Source organism: Pinus tabuliformis, chromosome 1_1, assembly GCF_031772625.1.
Source record: "Pinus tabuliformis cultivar Carrire ecotype Pingquan chromosome 1_1, CPIR1, whole genome shotgun sequence".
Taxonomy (NCBI): Eukaryota; Viridiplantae; Streptophyta; class Pinopsida; order Pinales; family Pinaceae; genus Pinus; species Pinus tabuliformis.
In genome coordinates, this window is record NC_142297.1 from 2,289,426 (window position 1) to 2,312,941 (window position 23,516).

A 23,516-nucleotide genomic window follows, 5' to 3' on the forward strand; every position below is an offset into this window, starting at 1 on the left:
ACTCCAGAAATTCCTTTTCATAAAATAATCTCTTAGGTCCAAAAAAGGATAAAATAATACAAAAGGGATGAATTTTCCGATCACTTTAACGAGTTGAAAAAGACAAGCGCTCAAACTTTTGCATGAGATAATCCCTCAGGTCTGAAAAAGATTAAAATATAAAAGAGGGATGACATTTCCAAGCACTTTAACGAGCTGGAAAGGATAATTGCTCGACAATCTTTTCATATTTAACAAGTCTAGAAATGGTTTAAAGGGGACTCAATGACATTTCCAATCACTTTAACGAGCTGGAAAGGTCAATTGCTCGACAATATTTTCATATTTAATGAGTTTGAAAAGGGTTTAAAGGACACTCGATTTTGAGGAATGAGTGGTGTCTAGGGTAGCAACTGGTTCCGGTGAATTTGGAACTTCTCAAAACATGGTGATTTCTATGAAGAGGTTGGCCAATAAGACCACTCATTGCAACTGTTCCTCGAAAAGTGTAAACAGCAAAGTGGAAGCATATGATTAGCCAAAGAGATGGACGTGATGAGAGGTACACAACCAAGGCTCAGAAGGCTGATAGAATGGCAATCACAAAGGTTAATTACTTGAAGGTGGGTTCATTTTTTGACAAGCTTGAACCATGGGGGAACTATGCTTGGTTTTGGTTTCATTTTTACAGAAGCTTAAAATGAACAAACTATGCTTGGAGTCAATTTCATTTTTACACAAGCTTGAAATGAAAAAACTATGCTTGAAGTTAGTTTCATTTTAAACAAGCTCAAAATGACAAAATTATGCTTGGTTGCAGTTTTTATTTTTTTTATATAAGCTCGAAAGTGACAAAACTAAAAATTGAAAAAACCACAAAACTACAAATTAAGAATGAAAACTGAATGGGGAAAAAAGGTTTGAATGCCCCGAGCATGATGAAAAGGAGAGTCTCCTGTAACCATATGGAAATTTTTGTGGTTAGGTAGGATGGTTTTGTCTGGAAGACAAAACACTTCCTTGGCTTCATCTAGAATAGACAAAGGTGAATGGTGTGACAGGCTGGTATGAAAGACCAATCACATAACCTACAGGGAAACTTATCTTTACAGCTAGGTGCATCTAGAATAGACAAGAGTGCATGCCCCCTAAGCTTCGTTACATTCACTAGACTACTCATGGAAATCAGGTGGATGGAATGAAGGTTCAAGTGATACCATTGATGTAAAAGGATCGTTTAGGGATGATGATTGACTTGGAGCTATGTTTGAACCTAGAAATGAAAGGTAATCAATGGTGACAATTTTTCCTTCATGTGGGAAACACATAACTCAGAAGAGTGTTGAAACAATAGATTCCATGTTATAAACATAGTCACGCCCAAGGAGTAGATTGTAATCTAACAGTCTTGGGACTACCATCACATCCAGATGAATGGTTTTCCCTCCCAAAGTGATCGGTAACTTAGGAAGGATCCATAATGGTCGACTGGTTCCTTTGTTAAAGCCTAACGGATTTTGTGTAATAGGCATAAGCGATGGAAAACCAAGAGCTTTCCAAGAAGTTGAAGAAAGGATACTCACTGATGCCCCTTCATCTATTATAGTGCTAGACATGATCGTTTTACAAACTTGTGCTATGATCTAGAAAGGTACATAAGAAGGAAGGTGGTATTTTTCTAATCAATTACAATCAAAGGAAGTGACCAGAATACTTGGAGGGGCTATCGAATAAATGGGTGAATTAACCCTTTGAGTTATGAGAACTGGGGGGTTTTCCTCCTGTCATGAAGGAATGGGTGGATTTCCCCCAAGTTCATTGGAATCTGAAGTAACAAAAAGAATTTGAATGGTATCATTTTCACTCTCTTCAAGAAGGGTATGATTATCTGAAAGTGAAATTGGGTCAACTGTCACCTCGCCCTGTTGACTTTGGTCGGGTATGCACTCATAAGATTCACTTTTAGAGAGAGTGGTTTTGACCAATGGTTGATTTAGGTCAATTGATTTTTCAACTAGTAAAGGACTTGGGGAGAGATTCTGTGATGCAGGGTAGTGTTCCCTCTGCGGACAAAGGCAACCCCTCTAGCCCTAGAGTGGGTCTAGTCACAAACAAGGACAAATCAACAATGGCTTTCCTTAAACAGTCATAGTAGGAGGCCTACCTCAACCGGTGGTCGATGGAGTTCCGTTGCGCTGCTCCAGCTTCTGCTTCCTTCTCCTAATGAGTGATCAACCTGAAACAATGCAAAGGAAATACAACAAAGCATGTAACCAGAACAACAATGATCCATTTACTCATAAGTTCAAGAAGTCGTGAGCTATCAAGTACATTACATACAAGACATAGGAAAAAATCATTGATTGTATTAATAATAAAATAAGAGTAAGCTTACAACCAAATCTTGATGTCACAAGCCTTCTCAGGGGGATCCAGCCAGCATGTTCCTCAAGCATTCACTCTTTGAAGATGGATCTCCCTACATACAAAAGCTCTCTCACTCATATGTTTTACACAAGATTAAGGGCGCTTCACAACCTTCCACAAGCTATTAACAATCCCACACTTGTCACACTCACACCAGCTATCTAGCAAACTCACAAGCACTAACAGCACTGCTTAACTAGCCAACTATAAAAAACTATCCAAAAAACTAGCAGTGCATAGCAATGGTGAGGGTTTAAACAGGAGAAGGAGTCTCCATGAAAGGTGGAAGAGTGAGCTTATCCCCAAGGAAGGTAGCACAAATGATGGAACAACCACGCTAGAGAAAGGAGGGCGATACAAACTAAGCCAACAACCAGGTCTAGAGTCATCTGGAAGGCTGACTGTTGGAACAAATTGCCCAATCTGGATCATCACGGGGGCATAACTGATCTTCAGCACTGACATCACTATGGAGTAATGTAGACAGTCAGGTCATCGCTGAAGAGTACAAGGAACCTCGCGCTGGGACATAAAATCGGACCAATGTGGGAATCAGGTGTACTTTTGCACTGGCAACGCATACATACTATTTAGGAGTACTCTTCAACGCATTTATTCAGCCCATAGTTGCAATGAAGCAGATAAATTAGGAAAAGTGGGTCATTTGGCAACATCAGAGAGCATTTGTCTAATGTGAATGTATTTGACTTGGACACCTGACACAGTAGGAGGACTAAAATGAAGACAGTGACAAATTAATATGTAGTAGATGCCCCCTAAAGTATGAAGCCCAAGAGAGTGGGAGGGGTGAAATTCTTTACGAAACTGACTGAGCTGGAACACCATCTGGAGGAACCTGCACTCAAGTACAACTAATATCTCTGATAATTAAGTACATGTAGTCTAGGCATCGACGCAACCATCCAAAAGACATACGAAATAGTTTTGTGGTATGGATGCAGCCATCCAGCTAATGAGACCATGATAATGATAAAGGTATGGTCGTAGCCATCCATGAAGGCTTAGGTATGGTCGCAGCCATCCATCAATGATTCATGTAATCATAAACAAATCCACGTAGCTCGAACATATGTAATCTGAGTTCGGGGTCTTGAATCCATTCAATCATAGTACAAATTCTAGCATGCAAATAGATGTGCTGAGGTCGAGCATGATAGGAAATCATTTGATTACTGGTCAATGACGAAAACTGTTAACAAGCGCGAGAGAAACCACCAATAATGCCAATGGTTCTCAAGGTACTAGCTAGCACAATCCACGAAGTGTGAAAAAGGAGCGGAAGACAAACACTCATGGAATCACCCAATTGGCAACCAATGATGAAAGTCGACCGTCAGGCACAAAGAACTTGCCATTGAGGCATGCAAGCTCTAAGGTACCAAAGGGGATCTATAGATCAATCTCCTGGATAATGAGCCGATGTCGACAAGAGACGACCCGTCGCAGGAGGGAATTAATGTTTCCCTCATCAACGCCGCGAGATAAGAAACAAGTGGTAGATGGAAAAACAGAGTATCAGAGGAGACGACAAGGGTGTAAATTGCAGAAGGATTATACTCTTGAACATATCGGTAACACGACTCCGGAGGGTGGTAGAATTTAGGTACCAAGGGGTCAGAGGCTTGATGGAAACATCACGAATCAGATGGAATGAGGCTAAATGACAACCCAAACCCACGGAAGGCCAAATGACAATGTATGGATGTCCCAACATGACAAGAAGCGAAAGTGTCGATGTTCAAGAGTGACTTGCTGCCATGAACAACCAATGATAAACCTGCTTTTGAACCCAACCTAGTAATAGTTTAACGAGCCCTAGGAAGGAGAAGCTCGAGTCTCGTCATGGTGATGAGTCCAGTGTCGTCAGAGTTTAACGAGTCTGACATAGGTAAAACTTGGAGTCTTTTTCATGTTTAGAGAGTTTGAAAAAGACATGGAAAAGAAAACTCCAGGGGGGTCCTTTTTTGTAAATTTGTGTTTCTCGAGCTCGAAAAAGTATAAAATGATACTCGAAAGAACCGCCCGACCATAACGATCGAGGAGTACTTTTCGTAAGTAGTGACTTCGACCTGAAAAAGTAGAAAAACAGTCAGAATCACGCCACTTCATAACTGGTAATGAGCTTGAAACGATGAAAACCTGCCAATATTTTCATTTTTACACGGTCAGAGAAGAGCTTAAATGCGACCGCCTCTCATTACTTTTAATGAGTCAAGAGGGACAACTCGGTAATCTTTTTATTTTTCAAGTTGGAAAAGAGCTTAAAGACGACTTAAGCTGGAGGAACGAGTGGTATAAAGGGTAGCAACTGGTTCCGACAATGGTGAAACTGCTCAAAACATGTAATGATCAAGAGGCTAGCTAATAAAACCGCTCATCTCTACAGTTCCTCAGGAAAGGATAAAAAACCAACTGAAAGCATATGATTAGCCAAAGAGATGGTGGAGATGGAATGAAACAACCAAGGCTCATCTAGCAAAATTTAGTGATAAATGGAAATCACGAGATGTAAATCAGGTATAGGTTCATTTTTACACAAGCTTCAACCATGGAGAACTCTACTTGGATTCAGTTTCATGTTTACACAAGCTTAAAATGAAAAACTATGCTTGTTATAAGTTCGCATGCCCCCAACATAATGATGCAAATCGAGGTACATGCCACCCAAGCTTCATTTCATTCAACGAGGTGGATGGAATGAAGGTTCACTTTTGAGATCTTGGAAAGACTCGACTTGGATTTTATGAGATCTTAATCAAAGACTCGATTTGGAAAGGGGAGTTGTTTCATTTTTTAATGAGGTTGACATAGTGAAAGAACTATCCTCATAACCTTTGTTTCATTTTTGAACGAGCTTGACACAATATCAGGAACTATGCTCGACACTCCTTGTTTCATTTTTTAACGATGTTGACACAAGATAAGAACCATCCTCGTAACACCTTGCTTCATTTTTTAACGAGGTTGAGATAGGAAAAAAATATCCTCGTCCATCTATTCATGGGCTAGATGAGAACATGGCTCCCAAGAGGCCTTCACTAGAAGGAATAAATGCACTCTGGGAGGAACACATGTTAGGAGACACAAATGATAGATCAGGTTCCAATGCCCCCAGTACATGATGTACCAGACCATCTGCATGATCATCAGCAGAGGCGGAGATGGAACGAGTAGCCACATAATTGACCTGTGGCAAAGAAGGTACTGCTTGAGAGCAAGAACCGAGAGGGGATGACAACTGTGCAAGAGGCACCGGGGGACTAAAGAATGACAATTGATCACTAGTTACCATTCGTCCATCATGTGGAAAGCAAACCACATGGAAAAGTGAAGAGACAAGGGCCCCCATGTCATAAACATAGTCACGACCAAGGAGAAGACTGAAATCTAAAGCACCTTGGACAACCATAACGTCTATATAGACAGTTTTTCCCCCCAAAGTAATGGGAAGCTTCGGGTGGATCCCTAAAGGTTGACTGGTTCCTCCGTCAAACGCCAACAGATTCTGTGTGACTGGCACAAGCTTTGGGTAACCCAACGCTTGCCAAGTAGTGGAAGGCATAAGACTTACAGATGCACCCTCATCCAGGACAGTTCCAGGTACTACCTTATCATAGGCATGTACTGTAATCTTGAAAGGAACATAGGATGGAAGGCGGAAAGAAGTCAAGTGACTCTTGTTGAAAGAAACGACCAAACTTCTTGGTGGGGGAATCGTATGATTGGCCCATGCTCTAAAGGAACTGAAGAAGGACTCTCTGGATCAACTAGGATAGGAGGGTTGTTCTCGGATGCAGGAGAATTTGATGAGATGAGAAGAACATGAGCATGACGTTGTTCCGAAACAGAGTGATCAACAGGTGGTGAACCCAAGTCAGCAATCCAACCAATGGTTGGTCTGGAACAGGCTTAGCATAGCCAGGCTCGGAAGGAGGAGGACAAGCAAGAGAAGAATCTAAGTAAATCTCTTTGTCAACTGGGAGGGGGTCTGAAGAGAGCCTCTGATAACCAACAGGAAGTTGGGGTGAAGAATCTGTAAGACTTTCCAAAACGGCAGAAGCTTTATCCATCAGAGGACAAAGGTGAAGGGGATGGTTTCCTTCACATAGCCTACAGGGGAATCAAATCTTCCCTTTCTTCTTATCGTTGCAAGTTGATAGGGTAGCATCGCCATGAGCTTCAGAGGACGATGAGGGATGGCCCGGATCATGAGACCATACTTCTAGGATCCTAGGAATTCCAGGACAATCACGAGGAAGATGGTCACCCTTGCACAATTTACAAGGAAACTTAACCTTCCACGGAGGAGGAGAAGGTGGTCCAACCTGAGATGGACTTGGAGTAGTAACTGCACCGGTGGCCTTGGATTTATCGGACTTCTTCTTCTTCTTCGTCTTCTTCTTCTTATTCTTCTTAATCTCCTGGTTACTAGGTGTGAGACTTTCACTAGGTGAAGGAGGAGAGGAGGAGGAAGAAACGGGGGAAGAAGGCATAGGGTCCACCTTGGAATCAACATGTCTTGGTTTAGACGGAGAAGATGGTGGAATAGGAGTCATGACGCTCGAGACCACCGAGGTTGAAAAAAACCATACGGGCAAACCGATGGTTAACCCAGGCAAAGACAATGTTGCCATGTACGGAGCACCGGCATTTCCAAATGAGGGAAACAGACTAGGATTTCCATCTGGGGGAAAAACGTGGCCGGTAGACTCGGGAAATGTTGCCATCAAGAACAAGAAAGAACCCTACTCAAGCTAACGCAAAGAAGATCTAACAGGGAAAATGTGAATCGTGGCCGAATAAATTTTAAGACACATGAACAGAACTTGACCTTTTCATTTTTAAAGAGTCGATAAAAGGACAAAAAGATGACTCTAGTCGCCTTCGAATATTTAATGAGCCTGAAGTGACAAGTGCTCAGATGGACCTTTTATTCTAGGGAGTTTGAAAAGGAATAAAAGTGTCTACTCTGGAGAACTAGGCAAAAGGTTTACCATACAAATCCGTAAAACTGCATATACACCTTGACAGTCATATGAAAACCAAGGACTTTCCATACGAGAGTCAATCTTCCTGAATGTTGTGTTCGGTGCGTTACGGGTTGCAAGGCAGCATACACGGCTTCCTAAGGATAAAGGATGATAACCTAGTGGGGTCTCCCGACATATACTCGACGGTACATGGCAGCAAAATTCCGTGCTAGACCACTATTGAGTTACAGAAGGAGGAATCACCCACCCTTGAGTGGAAACAAAAGCGACTAGGTTTAACGACACCAGAGCACGTCTCTAGCCTAGACCTCTAAATGTGTGCGTTATGTTCCAATGCATTGTTAGATTTATTCAGTTCATTTTAGAGTTGATCTTGGATCACAATTCAGTTTTTAGGCCTTACCATATGTATATAACAAATCCTAGGATGCAGCTAGAATGAGCAAAAATATCATTTTTCTTCAATGAACACCTACCTACGGGAGGGTAGAGAGATCATTCCCAAACCAAGAAAACCAAGACAACAAAGGTAGTCACTCAATGCATGCAGACACCAATTCCTAAAGTGCACGGATACTACTAACGAGAGATTTTATCATTCGTTTTCCAATATGAAAACTAGAAATGCAAATTCACTTTCACTTTCATTCACTAAATGAATGCAATCTTTTTGATTTTGATGTCTTTAAATCTAGAAGAGACAAATAAGCAACAAGAAAGTGTGGAAAAACCCAGTTGATCCGAACAATTGTGATCTATGTTCGGTAGCGAAAAGAAATCAAATCAATATAAAAAAAATGGTTCAATAATCGACACTAAAAATCAACCAGAAACAAGCAGTGAAAAAGCCTCAAGCAAATCAATAAGAGGGTTGTGGATGAACCTTGAACACACAAGTAACCCAAGCAAACGGTTTCTTGACAAAACTTCTAAAGGGCTAGGTCACATGGTCTAAAAACACATGACTCACTCAATGAAATCAAAGAGACAGTGCCCCTAACCAAAAGCAATTAAAACAAGCTAATGGGAGACAAGAAACAACAGGGGATAAGCAAGATTGATGAATTCAGGAGGTAAATTAATTAAAACAACTTTTCAGGAATCATCACAAGTTGTACACTGACAGCTAGAGATGTCATCACTAGTTTAGATACCATCGCTACTGATGGACAGACAACTAGAGATGTTAGCACAAGTTTTACACAGACAACCTGAGATGATCGCAGAAAAACACTTATTTTCCGCAATGATGCGATTTCAAGAGTCGTCGCGGGAATTAAGCTAGCAACCCAAGATCATCACGGGTGATGACATCATGACTATTAGGATTTTTTCCATGATGATGCAAAAAACAATGACAAATGAACAAAAACTCCCAAACCAAAAACAGTCAGTCCTTCAATCAAATAGAGGTATTTCCTAGATCAACCCAGGAAACTCAAAAGACTGATAATTAATCCCCAAACTTCAAGAGATGACAAAATCAAAAATCAAAACAAGAGTAAACAAGAAAAGAACAAAGGCCAAATCTCCCCATTGAAGTCACCAATTTGTGATGCAGGAAAGTGTTCCCTCTGCAGACAGAGGCAATGCCTCTAGCCCTAGAGTGGGTCTAGTCACAAACAAGGACAAATCAACAATGGCTTTCCTTAAACAGTCATATTTGTACGCCTGCCTCAACCGGTGGTTGATGGAGTTCCGTTATGCTGCTCTAGCTTCCGCTTCCTTCTCCTAATGAGTGATCAGCCTGAAACAATGCAAAGGAAATACAACAAAGCATGTAACCAGAACAACAATGATCTATTTACTCATAAAGTCAAGAAGTCATGAGCTATCAAGTACGTTACATACAAGACATAGGAAAACATCATTGATTGTATTAATAATGAAATAAGAGTAAGATTACAACCAAAGTCTTGACGTCACAAGCCTTCTTAGAGGGATCTAGCCAGCATGTTCCTCAAGCATTCACTCTTTGAAGATGGATCTCCCAACATACAAAAGCTCTCTCACTCATATGTTTTACATAAGATTAAGGGCACTTCACAACCTTCCACAAGCTATTAACAATCCCACACTTGTCACACTCACACCAGCTATCTAGCAGACTCACAAGCACTAACAGCACTACTCAACTAGCCAAATATAAAAAACTATCCAAAAAACTAGCAGTGCATAGCAATGGTGAGGGTTTAAATAGGAGAAGGAGTCTCCATGAAAGGTAGACGAGTGAGATTATCCCCAAGGAAGCTAGCACAAATGATGGAACAACCACGCCAGAGAAAGGAGGGCGATACAAACTAAGCCAACAACCAGGTCTAGAGTCATCTAGAAGGCTGACTGTTGGAACAAATCACCCAATCTGGATCATCGCAGGGGCATAACTGATCTTCAGTGCTGAAATCACTATGGAGTAATTCCGACAGTCAAGTCATCGCTGAAGAGTACAAGGAACCTTGCGCTTGGACATAAAATCAGACCTTCATGGGAATCAGGTGTACTTTCACGCTAGTAGCACATACATACTATTTAGGAGCGCTCTTCAGCGCATTTATTCAACCCATAGCTGCGATGAAGTAGATAACTTAGGAAAAGTGGGTCATTTGGCAACATCAGAGAGCATTTGTCTAATGTGAGCATATTTGACTTGGACACATGACAGAATAGGAGGACTGAAGTGAAGACAGTAACAAATTACTGTGTAACAGTTTCCTGTAGCTAGATGGAAGTCATGCGGTGAAGCGCGATGGTTATCCAACACTCTTTTGGATTCAACCAAAAAAGGACAAACGTGAAGGGCATGGTTCCCTTCACATAGGCTACATGGAAATATAGTCTTCCTCGTCTGTCCATGAACTTTACTATCACTAGTTGAAGGTGTGTTATCAACATGATCTCCAGAAGTTGATGACATGGGATGTTGTGAACAAGGAGACCATTGTTTCAAGATCCGAGGAAAGCAAGGACAGTCTTGAGAAAAATGGTCACCCGCACAAACTACACATGGAAATTTGGCTTTGGGAAGTTTAATGTGTGGATTTTCACCAGATGATGCATTCAAAGAAATGGTTGCTTGGTTGCCCCCTTGTTGAATTGGCTTCTTCTTCGTTTCCTTCCCTTTCTTCTTCTTCTCAGGCACCTGGATACTAGCATCACTACTTTCACCAAGTGAAGAGGAAGAAGGGGAGGGAGAAACAAATGAAGAAGAAGGTGAAGGTTCAACTTCAGTCTTAAGTAGAGGTTGATTCGATTGTGGAGGAATCACGGCATTTTGAACCAAAGAGGTTGAAAACAGCCATACCGGCAGGCCAATGGTTATTCCCAGAAGGGACAATTTAGCCATATATGAAGCGCAAATATTTCCCTAAGAAGAAAAAGGAGTAGGACTCCCCTCGAAAGGGATTCCTTGATTGGACTCTGGATTTGTATCAATATATCTCAACCTAAGATCAACTAAGGAATAGGGATGTTATTCTTGTTGTGTGTGGAGCATGATTGTTCAGAGGTCTTTGTTTCAACCAGATGTATACCGCAGGAATTTTTGTACACCCCTCCATGCGGGAGGGTGCGGGGGGACTTTTCCCCCCCGCGAGGGTCCGGGGGGGCCCATCCCCCTCGGATGGGGGGTCCGGGGGCCAAAAATAAATGTAAAATTGCCTTGTAAAAGTATAGTAATTTCTAGTCAATCTAGGCCATTCATCAGGCGGATGATCTGACAGTAGAACTTATGTTTAGTTTAGGGTTTTTTTTGCCCTAGAAGGCAACCCCTCTCTTTGTATGAGGGCATTGTAGTTGAGGCTGTGTGATAGATGTGTATTCTGTGAGCGAGAAACAGAGAGGTGATACTGTGAGAGAAAACAGAGGATATTACAGTGGATTTGTTGTAGGTTGTGTCTCTTCATTTTGCTAGATAATAGAAAGGAAGGACTGGCTGTTCGGGGTGGACGTAGCCCAAACTCGGTGAACCACGTCTATCTGTGTCTCTCTTGTTTTGTGCATTTTCTGTATTCATATTTCTGCAATATTTTATGTGTTCCATTGCTCCCTAATATATAATTTTCTAACAACTAGTATCAGAGCCGAAGGTCTATTTGGATGATAAACTCGCAGAAAGAAGGGTTCCTAGTTCGAGTGGGAGCAATGGCGGAAGATGGTAAGCTTAGGGTCAAGAAATTTAACGGCCAAAAATTCTCACTGTGGAAGATGCAGATGGAAGATTATTTGTATTAGAAAGATCTATACCTACCATTGGGCGGAAAAACAAAGATGTCGACGGGTATGAAAGACAAAGGCACTCGGAACAATATGGTTGTGCCTTGCTGCATTAGTTGCCTTCAACATTTCGAAGGAAACCATGACAGAGGGTTTGATGAAGACGTTGTCGAAACTATATGAAAAACCCTCGGCCTCAAACAAGGTATTTCTTATGAAATGGTTATTTAATATGAATATGTCGGAAGGTGGATCTGTTGCAAACCATTTAAATGATTTTAATACAGTTAAAAGTCAGTTAAGCTCTGTAGGGGTAAACTTTTATGATGAAGTTAGAGCTCTGTTATTCTTGTGCTCATTACCAGAAAGTTGGAATGGTTTGGTAATGGCCATTAGTAACTCTGTTTCTGGATCTAGTACTTTAAAGTTTGATGATGTTGTCAGTGCTATCCTTAGCGAGGAAATGCAACGGAAAAGCTCCGGTGAGACATCGGGAAATGCTTTGAGTGCAGAGTCTAGAGGAAGAAAAATGGAAAGAGGAAAGAGCTCAGGATATCGCAGTAAATCAAGGAAAGGCAGATCCAAGTCCAGATCGGGGATAGTGTGCTGGAAATGTGGAAAGGAAGGACACCTAAAGAAAGACTGTAGATCTCGGAAGGGAAAAGAAGGAGATGCATAGCAAGAAAACAATCATGAAGCAAATGTGACAGGTGAGGTGTTACAAGATGCTTTGATTCTTTCTTTCGAAAATATTACTGATTCCTGGGTGGTAGATTCAAGGGCTTCATTCCATGCAACACCTGATAAGAAATACTTTCATGACTATGTTCAAGGCGATTTTGGACAAATTCGTCTGGGTGATGATAAACCCTGTAAAATCGTTGGAATGGGTAAGGTTCTTGTAAAACAGCAGAATGGAAACCAATGGCTATTAAAGGAGGTAAGGCATGTTCCAGATCTAAAGAAAAATCTGATTTCAATAGGGCAGTTAGGCGGTGAAGGTTGTGTGACAACTTTCACAGATAAAGCTTGGAAGGCACCAAAGGAGCACTGGTAATAGCAAAAGGTGAAAAGGTTGGTACATTGTATTTATGCAATGGTATTACTAACTCTATTAATGCTTTAACTTCCAAAGGAGCAGATGCAGCATTATGGCATCATAGGCTCGGACACATGAGTGAAAAGGGGATGAAGATTCTTCACTCAAGGAATTTGTTGCCGGGTTTGAAGAATGTTGATTTGGACTTCTGTGAGAACTGCATTTATGGAAAACAGAAGAGCGTCAGATTTCTCAGAGTTGGGAAAGAAAAGAAGAACGAAAAATTAGAGCTTGTGCATACAGACGTATGGGGACCTACTCAGGTATCATCTCTCGGTGGCTCTCGTTATTATGTTACTTTTATTGATGATGCAACTAGAAAAACTTGGATTTATTGTATCAAGAATAAATCTGATGTATTTGGTACTTTCAAGAAATGGAAAGCTTTGGTTGAGATTGAGATAGGAAAGAAATTGAAGTGTCTTAGATTAGACAATGGAGGTGAATATTGCAGCAAAGAGTCTGATAGGTACTGTTCAGAGCAAGGAATTCCCGGAGAGAAGACGGTTCCAAGAACACCACAAGAAAATGGTGTGTCAGAAAGGATGAACAGAACAATCATGGAGCGTGCAAGGTGCATGAGATTGCATGCAGGATTGCCTTTACAGTTTTGGGCAGATGCTGTAGATACTTCTGTTTATCTAATAAATAGAGGGCCTTCAAGTTCCTTGGATGGTGGTGTTCCGGAGGAAGCATGGACAGGTAAAAAGGTAAACTACTCTTTTTTAAAGCCTTTTGGTTGTGAGGCCTTTTTCCATATTGATAAAGAAAATAGAACAAAGCTTGAGGCAAAGTCAAAGAAATGTACCTTTATTGGATATGGTGTTAATGATTTTGGTTATCGCTTATATGATTATGAAAATCAAAATATCATTAGGAGAAGAGATGTAATATTCAATCTAAAGGTCTTGTATAAGAATCAGTTGTAGGAAAAGAAGCAAGAAAAAGAAAACAAGGAATACGCAGTTCTTGACGAAATCACTGAAAAAGTAAAGGTGCCTGAAAACAATAATAATCAACAACCACAACCACAGCAACCACCACAATAGCAACAGTCACCCCAAATACCCGAAAGTGGTGTTAGAAGATCTACCAAGATAAGTAGACCCTCTTAATGTTACTCTCCTTCATTATATTATTTATTGCTGACTGATTCTGGTGAACCCGAATGTTATGAAGAAGCAGTGCAGGTAGAAACCAAGAAGAAGTGGGAGCAAGCCATGAAAGAAGAGATGGACTCCTTGGCACATAACCAGACTTGGGACTTAGTCAGGTTGCCTGCAGATAAAACAGCATTACAAAATAAATGGGTTTACAGGCTGAAGGAAGAAGATGGAGGAAAACAGAGGTATAAAGCTAGACTTGTGGTGAAGGGATTTGCAGAGAAGAAAGGTATTGATTTTGATAAAATATTTTCTCCTGTTGTTAAAATGACTTCAATCAGAACTATTTTAAGTCTTGTAGCAGCTGAAGATTTTCATCTTGAGCAGTTAGATGTAAAGACAACCTTTCTCCATGGGGATTTGGAGGAAGAGATATATATGCAGCAGCCACAAGGATATGAGGTGAAAGGGAAGGAGAAACTAGTGTGCAGGTTGAAGAAGAGCTTGTATGGCTTAAAACAGGCTCCAAGGCAGTGGTATCTAAAATTTGACAAGTTTATGTCTGAACAAGGTTATACTAGATGTCACTCTGATCATTGTGTTTATTTGAAAAAGCAAAATGATGGCAGCTATATTATATTGTTATTGCATGTAGATGACATGCTTGTTGCAGGATCTAACATGCAGGAAATAAATGTACTCAAAAGAAAATTGGCAAATTCATTTGCAATGAAGGATTTGGGAGCTTCAAAACAAATCCTTGGTATGAGAATCACTAGAGATAGGACAAATCACAAATTAACATTGTCTCAGAATGAGTACATACAAAAGGTGTTGAAAATATTTAATATGCACAATGCAAAACTAGTTAGTACACCTTTTGCTAGCCATTTCAAACTTAGCAAGGAAATGTGCCCAAAGACCTAAGAAGACATGGATTATATGTCTAAAGTTCCATATGCATCAGCAGTTGGAAGCTTAATGTATGCAATGGTTTGCACAAGGCCTGATATTGCACATGCAATGGGAGTTGTAAGCAGGTACATGAACAATCCAGGAAAGGAACATTGGATGGCAGTGAAATGAATTCTCAGATATTTGAAAGGTACCACAAATCAAGCATTATGCTTTGGTGGTTCAAACATATGCCTACAAGGATATGTTGATGCAGATATGGTAGGTGACAGAGATAATAGGAGGAGCACTACAGGATATGTATTTACTGTTGGAGGAACAATTGTCAGTTGGGTTTCAAAAATCCAAAGTGCTGTTGCACTTTCAACAACAGAAGTAGCGTATGTTGCTGCTACAGAGGCTAGTAAAGAAATGATTTGGTTACAAAGGTTTATGGGTGAGTTGGGTAAGAAGCATGATATGGGCACGTTATACAATGATAGCCAAAGTGCCATTCATCTTGCAAAGAACTTAGCATTTCATTCCAGGACTAGACAAATATAGCTCAAGTACCATTTCATACGATCAGTGTTGGAAGATGGAGAGTTGAAGCTGGAAAAGATACACACTAGCCAGAATCCTGCAGATATGCTAACAAAAGTTGCAACCAGGGAGAAACTGAGAACATGCTCAGTTTCAATTGGTCTTCAAGGATGACGATGAATATGAGAAACAACCAGGTCCAAGGAGAAGTCATTGTCCAGCAAATGAAGTAGCGGTGGAGTTGCTATAATCATTCTCCAAGTGGGAGATTGTTGTGTGTGGAGCATGATTGTTCAGAGGTCTTTGTTTCAGCCAGATGTATACCCCAGGAATTTTTTTACACCCCTCCACGTGGGGGGGTGCGGGGGGGACTTTTCCACCCTGCGAGGGTCCGGGGGGGCCCATCCCCCTCGGCTGGGGGGTCCGGGGGCCAAAAATAAATGTAAAATTGCCTTGTAAAAGTATAGTAATTTCTAGTCAATATGGGTCGTTCATCAGGCGGATGATCTGACAGTAGAACTTATTTTTAGTTTAGGGTTTTTTTTGCCCTAGAAGGCAACCCCTCTCTTTGTATGAGGGCATTGTATTTGAGGCTGTGTGATAGATGTGTATTCTGTGAGCGAGAAACAGAGAGGTGAGACTGTGAGAGAAAACAGAGGATATTACAACGGATTTGCTGTAGGTTGTGTCTCTTCATTTTGCTAGATAATAGAAAGGAAGGACTGGCTGTTCGGGGTGGACGTAGCCCAAACTCGGTGAACCACGTATATCTGTGTCTCTCTTGTTTTGTGCGTTTTCTGTATTCATATTTCTGCAATATTTTATGTGTTCCATTGCTCCCTAATATATAATTTTCTAACAACTAGTATCAGAGCCGAAGGTCTATTTGGATGATAAACTCGCAGAAAGAAGGGTTCCTAGTTCGAGTGGGAGCAATGGCGGAAGATGGTAAGTTTAGGGTCAAGAAATTTAATGACCAAAACTTCTCGCTGTGGAAGATGCAGATGGAAGATTATTTGTATTAGAAAGATCTATACCTACCATTGGGCGGAAAAACAAAGATGCCGACGGGTATAAAAGACAAAGGCACTCGAAACAATACGGTTGTGCCTTGCTGCATCAGTCGCCTTCAACATTTCGAAGGAAACCACGACAGAGGGTTTGATGAAGACGTTGTCGAAACTATATGAAAAACCCTCGGCCTCAAACAAGGTATTTCTTATGAAACGGTTATTTAATATGAATATGTCGGAAGGTGGATCTGTTGCAAACCATTTAAATGATTTTAATACAGTTAAAAGTCAGTTAAGCTCTGTAGGGGTAAACCTTTATCATGAAGTTAGAGCTCTGTTATTCTTGTGCTCATTACCAGAAAGTTGGAATGGTTTGGTAATGGCCATTAGTAACTCCGTTTCTGGATCTAGTACTTTAAAGTTTGATGATGTTGTCGGTGCTATCCTTAGCAAGGAAATGCAACGGAAAAGCTCCGGTGAGACATCGGGAAATTCTTTGAGTGCAGAGTCTAGAGGAAGAAAAATGGAAAGAGGAAAGAGCTCAAGATATCGCAGTAAATCAAGGAAAGGCATATCCAAGTCCAGATCGGGGATAGTGTGCTGGAAATGTGGAAAGAAAGGACACCTAAAGAAAGACTGTAGATCTCGGAAGGGAAAAGAAGGAGATGCATAGCAAGAAAACAATCATGAAGCAAATGTGACAGGTGAGGTGTTACAAGATGCTTTGATTCTTTCTTTCGAAAATATTACTGATTCCTAGGTGGTAGATTCAAGGGCTTCATTCCATGCCACACCTGATAAGAAATACTTTCATGACTATGTTCAAGGAGATTTTGGACAAGTTCGTCTGGGTGATGATAAACCCTGTAAAATCATTGGAATGGGTAAGGTTCTTGTAAAACAGCAGAATGGAAACCAATGGCTATTAAAGGAGGTAAGGCATGTTCCAGATCTAAAGAAAAATCTGATTTCAATAGGGCAGTTAGGCGGTGAAGGTTGTGTGACAACTTTCACAGATAAAGCTTGGAAGGTCACCAAAGGAGCCTTGGTAATAGAAAAAGGTGAAAAGGTTGGTACATTGTATTTATGCAATGGTATTACTAACTCTATTAATGCTTTAACTTCCAAAGGAGCAGATGTAGCATTATGGCATCATAGGCTCGGACACATGAGTGAAAAGGGGATGAAGATTCTTCACTCAAGGAATTTGTTGCCGGGTTTGAAGAATGTTGATTTGGACTTCTGTGAGAACTGCATTTATGGAAAACAGAAGAGCGTCAGATTTCTCAGAGTTGGGAAAGAAAAGAAGAACGAAAAATTAGAGCTTGTGCATACAGACGTATGGGGACCTGCTCAGGTATCATCTCTCGATGGCTCTCCTTATTATGTTACTTTTATTGATGATGCAACTAGAAAAACTTGGATTGATTGTATCAAGAATAAATCTGATGTATTTGGTACTTTCAAGAAATGGAAAGCTTTGGTTGAGATTGAGACAGGAAAGAAATTGAAGTGTCTTAGATCAGACAATGGAGGTGAATATTGCAGCAAAGAGTCTGATAGGTACTGCTCAGAGCATGGAATTCCCAGAGAGAAGACGGTTCCAAGAACACCACAAGAAAATGGTGTGTCAGAAAGGATGAACAGAACAATCATGGAGCGTGCAAGGTGCATGAGATTGCATTCAGGATTGCCTTTACAGTTTTGGGCAGATGCTGTAGATCCTTCTCTTTATCTAATAAATAGAGGGCCTTCAAGTTCCTTGGATGGTGGTGTTCCGGAGGAAGCATGGACAGGTAAAAAGGTAAACTACTCTTTTTTAAAGCCTTTTGGTTGTGAGGCCTTTTTCCATATTGATAAAGAGAATAGAACAAAGCTTGAGGCAAAGTCAAAGAAATGTACCTTTATTGGATATGGTGTTAATGATTTTGGTTATCGCTTATATGATTATGAAAATCAAAAAATCATTAGGAGAAGAGATGTCCGGGGGGCCCATCCCCCCCAGCTGGGGGGTCTGGGGGCCAAAAATAAATGTAAAATTGCCTTGTAAAAGTATAGTAATTTCTAGTCAATCTGGGCCGTTCATCAGGCGGATGATCTGACAGTAGAACTTATGTTTAGTTTAGGGTTTCTTTTGCCCTAGAAGGCAACCCCTCTCTTTGTATGAGGGCATTGTATTTGAGGCTGTGTGATAGATGTGTATTCAGTGAGCGAGAAACAAAGAGGTGAGACTGTGAGAGAAAACAGAGGATATTACAGTGCATTTGTTGTAGGTTGTGTCTCTTCATTTTGCTGGATAATAGAAAGGAAGGACTGGCTGTTCGGGGTGGACGTAGCCCAAACTGGGTGAACCACGTATATCTATGTCTCTCTTGTTTTGTGTGTTTTCTGTGTTTATATTTCTGCAATATTTTATGTGTTCCATTGCTCCGTAATATATAATTTTCTAACAATTCTGAATTCAAATAACTTTAATGATGCTTTGACACAACTTTTCTTTATCAATTTTTAAGAGCTGAGAAATACCTAAAGATGACTCTGGTATCCATCAATTTTTAATGAGCTTGAAGTGACAAGTGCTCAGATGGACCTTTTCTTTTAAAGAGTCAAAAGGAACGAAAGTGCCTACTCTGAAAAATCTAGATAGAGGGGTTACCAAACCAATCGCAAAATTGAAAAATACACCTTGGTGAGAAATTAAAGAGAAATTACCAAGGACTTATGTACGGAAATCAATCTTCCCAAATGTTGCATTCAGTGCATTGCGATCAATAAGGCAACAAACTTTGCTTCCTATGGATAAAGGATATAAGCCTATTGCGGTCTCCGAATATATACGCGACGGTACAGGGAGCACAATTCCGTGCTAGCACTTGTCGTATCAAGGAGGAGGAATCACCCAACATTCAATGAAAATGATAGTTACTAGTTTTTACAACACCGGAACACATCTCTAGCCTAGACCTCTACATGTGTTGAATTAATTTCCAAAGAGTTGTTAGGTTCATTGAAATTTATCTTAGAGTTGATCTTGTTTATAGTTTTCCTTTCAGTGGTTCGCTACATGATGTTGATTTGAAATTCCTAAAATGCAATCTATAATGATAAACAATCTTTGTTTATTTTGAGCAATGAAAAATCTTAGCTACTTGGGAAAGAAGATTTTAGTTATTTCAAACAAAGAGCAAAGAGCACACACTAGTGCATTTTCCTAAATCATTTTCTTCACACAAACTAAATGCAAATGAAAATGCATGTATTTGTTTTCCATTCTCCTTAATGTAAAAATGTCAAAAAGGAAAACCAAATGCAGCAAAGATCTGAAATATTTCTTTCAAAACAACATTTTTGACAACTTCTTCTTCGAAAGAGAAAGGAAGACTAAACGACACTTTTCAATTTTGAATAAAAATGCTTTTGACAATTCGAATATCAACAAATCAAATCAAATACATGACGAAAAGTTCAATCGACTATCTAGGGAAGGAAGAATCCACAACACTTCTCTTTTCGACACAAAACGACAATTACGACACTTTTTGTACCAAAGAGACAGATCAAAGAAAATTTTCGATAAAGGATTGTAAATGATGAAAAAATACATAAAATCATTTACTAATCCTAATCTAATGGAGGTTGATCTATGTGATGCAAGTAGGCTTTAGTAAGGAGGCACTGTTCATAAGCAGCAAAACAACTAATTAAAACTGAAAACAAGGTCAAAAACCCCCAATTTCTAGAATGGAAATAGGTTCAGTTAGCCATCGCACCCGAGATTCATAGAAACAAGGATGCATCACACTTTACACACTCAGAAGGTCCGATGCATACTAGGTTACAGTGATGGACAGTGCAATGGGCCAGGAAGCACAACTGAAATGGGTTTTGGTTTAGATGAGCAGCTGTTTTCAGTGTACTAAGCTGAGCTTTGATGGACAGTAAAGAGAAATGTATAGAGGAATGTCTTGAGAGGTTATTGAGCTACCAAAAGGACATATAGATGTGCTTGTAAGTCAAATGTTTAATTCATAAACTAAACTAGAGATTTACTAAAGTATCATTCATCTACTATGCAATTACAGAGCAAGAGCAGTTTGAAGGCTACCTGGCTGACTTCAGGCTCTATCTATAGTTTATAAAACAAACAATAACAACAAACAAGCATCTTTTCATTCCCTAGCAGAGTCACCAATTTCTTTCTGGGAAAACTAGTGTCTTGTCGAACAAGTAGCCCTCTATGTTTGGCAGCTACCCTAGAAACAACAGTTTAAAGCAATTCAATGATTTCTTCTATGTGTAACAGATAAGAGAAAGATAATGGAACCAACCTGGAACTTCCACTTAATCCCTTGCTTTATCTCTCTCCCCCTTGATATAGCTTGCAACTCCTCCTCATACTTAAACCACTTGGAGAGTACCTATAGAAACACAGTAACAAAGAACCGTCAAAGCATCTTGATCTATTACAACATAAACATTACAGAATCAGATATATAATGAACAAATGATAGCATTCACAAATGATAACATTCACATTTGCACAATCATATGGAGGAAAACTTGAAGAACTTTATTAAATATAAGGGAGAATTACAATCCAGTTTCCTAATCCAGCATCATCCTCCCAGCATCAATCCCTCTTCACCTCATGAAATAGCAAGATCACAACGACAATACAATGCTCTTTCCTCAATTACAAACTATCAACACTTCCTTGCAATTCACAATATTCCAACCTTCTGATCTCCTAGATGAGGGATCATTTATAGATATGTGCAAGGGTGTGAGTCATCTTTGGGGTTCTTATTAGTGTCATTCCACTTGTTACAATTGGTTCCACTTGGAGATTTCTTGGATTTCTTACTCATCCCTGGGCGAATTCAGAGAGGCAAGTGTCATAGGAGAAGTTTCTAGAAGATTCCATGAGCAACCACCTAGCAAACTATCTTAGACATTTGTCCATCCTTGCCCATCACACCCTATAGAAGGCCTAATCAATATGCATTGCACCTCGGAAGTGTACCACTCAGTATGCATCGCACCTGGCTAGTGTAGTAGTCAGTATGGTTCAATTTAGGCCATTTTTGGATGGCTTCTCATGTGGAACTTTTGGGGAATGATGTAATCATATAACCATGTTCTTTTAGGGTGTGAAACAACTCTTTAGCGGTTGAAGAGCCCTAGTTTATTGACATATAATTTTGGGGTTGATGTGCTCAAATATGTCTATAACATTAGGGCCTCAAAATGGATATGGAAGTTTAGGACACGAAAAATTACCAAAATAGTAAACTGTGATACAATTAAGGAAAATGAATAGAAACTGATAGAAAAAATGGTGAGGGTACAAGTGGAATAGGCAGGTGGATGGCAATATGCACCTAGATCGTTCAGCCCCCAAGAAGGAATGGTCTCCATTGCATTGAGTTCCTCCATGAGATGAGGAAGCTTCTGTTGAACTTGGTCCTCAGTGAGCCATTTTCTTTGGTGTAGGAGTTGGTCCACTTTGACAAATTGATACAGTTGGATCTTTTTCTAGCGAGTGTTCTTGATCTACGTGTTCTTGATCTAATCAGTTGTAGCTGATTCAATGCAATCTGGTGATCCGAATCAAATCCTTAAACACTCTTAAAGTTTCCTAAACTCTGTAAAGCTCATGCCAAAGTTTCAAAGCCTTATGGATGTCGATCTTATTAGAAATAACCTCTAAACAACGGAAATTTGTGATCAGCACAGAGCAACGAGGACCCTCGGTCAAAGCGTACAGACCGTTGGCCAATGGTAACCGCGCACTGGCACAAATTGACAAACGGGAGGCCAAATCCGAAAATGGTTGTAGTTTCTAATATGCGATTAGTGCTAGGTAGGGTGTCCCGCTAAGTGAAGGAAAGCGCCTAGGCACTCGGTCTCGGGAGAAGCATAAAATTGTACGAAAATCACTGGTTCCATCAAAAGGCAGGTCCCACACTGAAATCGGTAGGATATCGGAAGGGATTCAAGTGGTAAGTAGGTCTGACCAAATCCTGCCTTATGCCATACACTGGATGACATGCATCTAGAGGATCAGAGAGAAAACTGCTCACATCGGACAGGTAAAAGTCATGCTACTTACCCCCCCAATATGGAGAGAGACCATAGGATCTAGAGGCTCCAGATCAGCTGCAGAGAAATGATCTGATGAATGACCGGATTCGATGGGGAAATAGGCTGAGTCACATAAGATTTGAGGTCCGGTACGACCAATGAGTTGGTAGAGGAATCAGTTTCACAGGAAATCTTGGAGCAACAAAAATAATGACAGTTCAAAGAGAACTGACACTCGGTTCATTAGGAAATAGGTGGCCACCTCTCTGTGAAGCATTACACAGTGATGATGACGCAAAGCAAGGGAATTCAAGTGAACAGAGGCATGAGATCTAGAGAGACAGGGAAGTGGAAACGAACAGTCAGGAATAAAATTAGCTTTAAGCCATGAAGAGACAGAGAGTAAGAAAGAGATGCAGAGAGAGAGAAGCAAAAGGCAGAGAGGCAAGAGAGAAGTGAATTGAAGAGAACATAGAAGGTGATCTCACCTGCAGAGAAAAGGCAACCTAAAGCCAAATAGAGGCAGAGAGAGTCTGAGAGTCTATGAACTCCAAAAAAGGCTTGATAGGTTCAAGAAAATTCTTCTATGTATACCTGTCAGGTATTGCGTACCAGATTGGACCCATACCACTGAGACTAGTTGAGGTCAAGATTCACTAAGGGGAGTCTATGTACTTTAGGGACTTGGGGAATCCAAGTACAATCCTACTGATCATCATCTGTTGAGTGAGAGTCAAATTGAGCTCATTATTGTAAAAAATCTGCTTTTAAGACACAATAAACAAAGGCCACCACTGAAGGCTAGACCAGGAGACGTAGCCCAGGAGGATTGGGTGAACTCCTTATTAAACTTGTTGTGTTTATGTGTTTGCTTATTGTGTTTCTCTTACTGCTTTAGTGTCTATGTATTTCACAATCTTATCGATCTGTTGCATAAAATAGCACAGAAACAGCCCTACACATGAGTCTGTAATACCTTCATTAGTTCTCTGAGATCAGCCATGGGTGATTTCAGATCATCTAGATTTAATTCTGTTGGTGTGAGTTGTTCTGCAATTTTGGATGTGTCGAGTAATGGTGGAATTTATTTCCAAAGGTGATCCACATTGAACATTGTAGCTGTAATAGACATAGGTGAGGCTCTCATCCC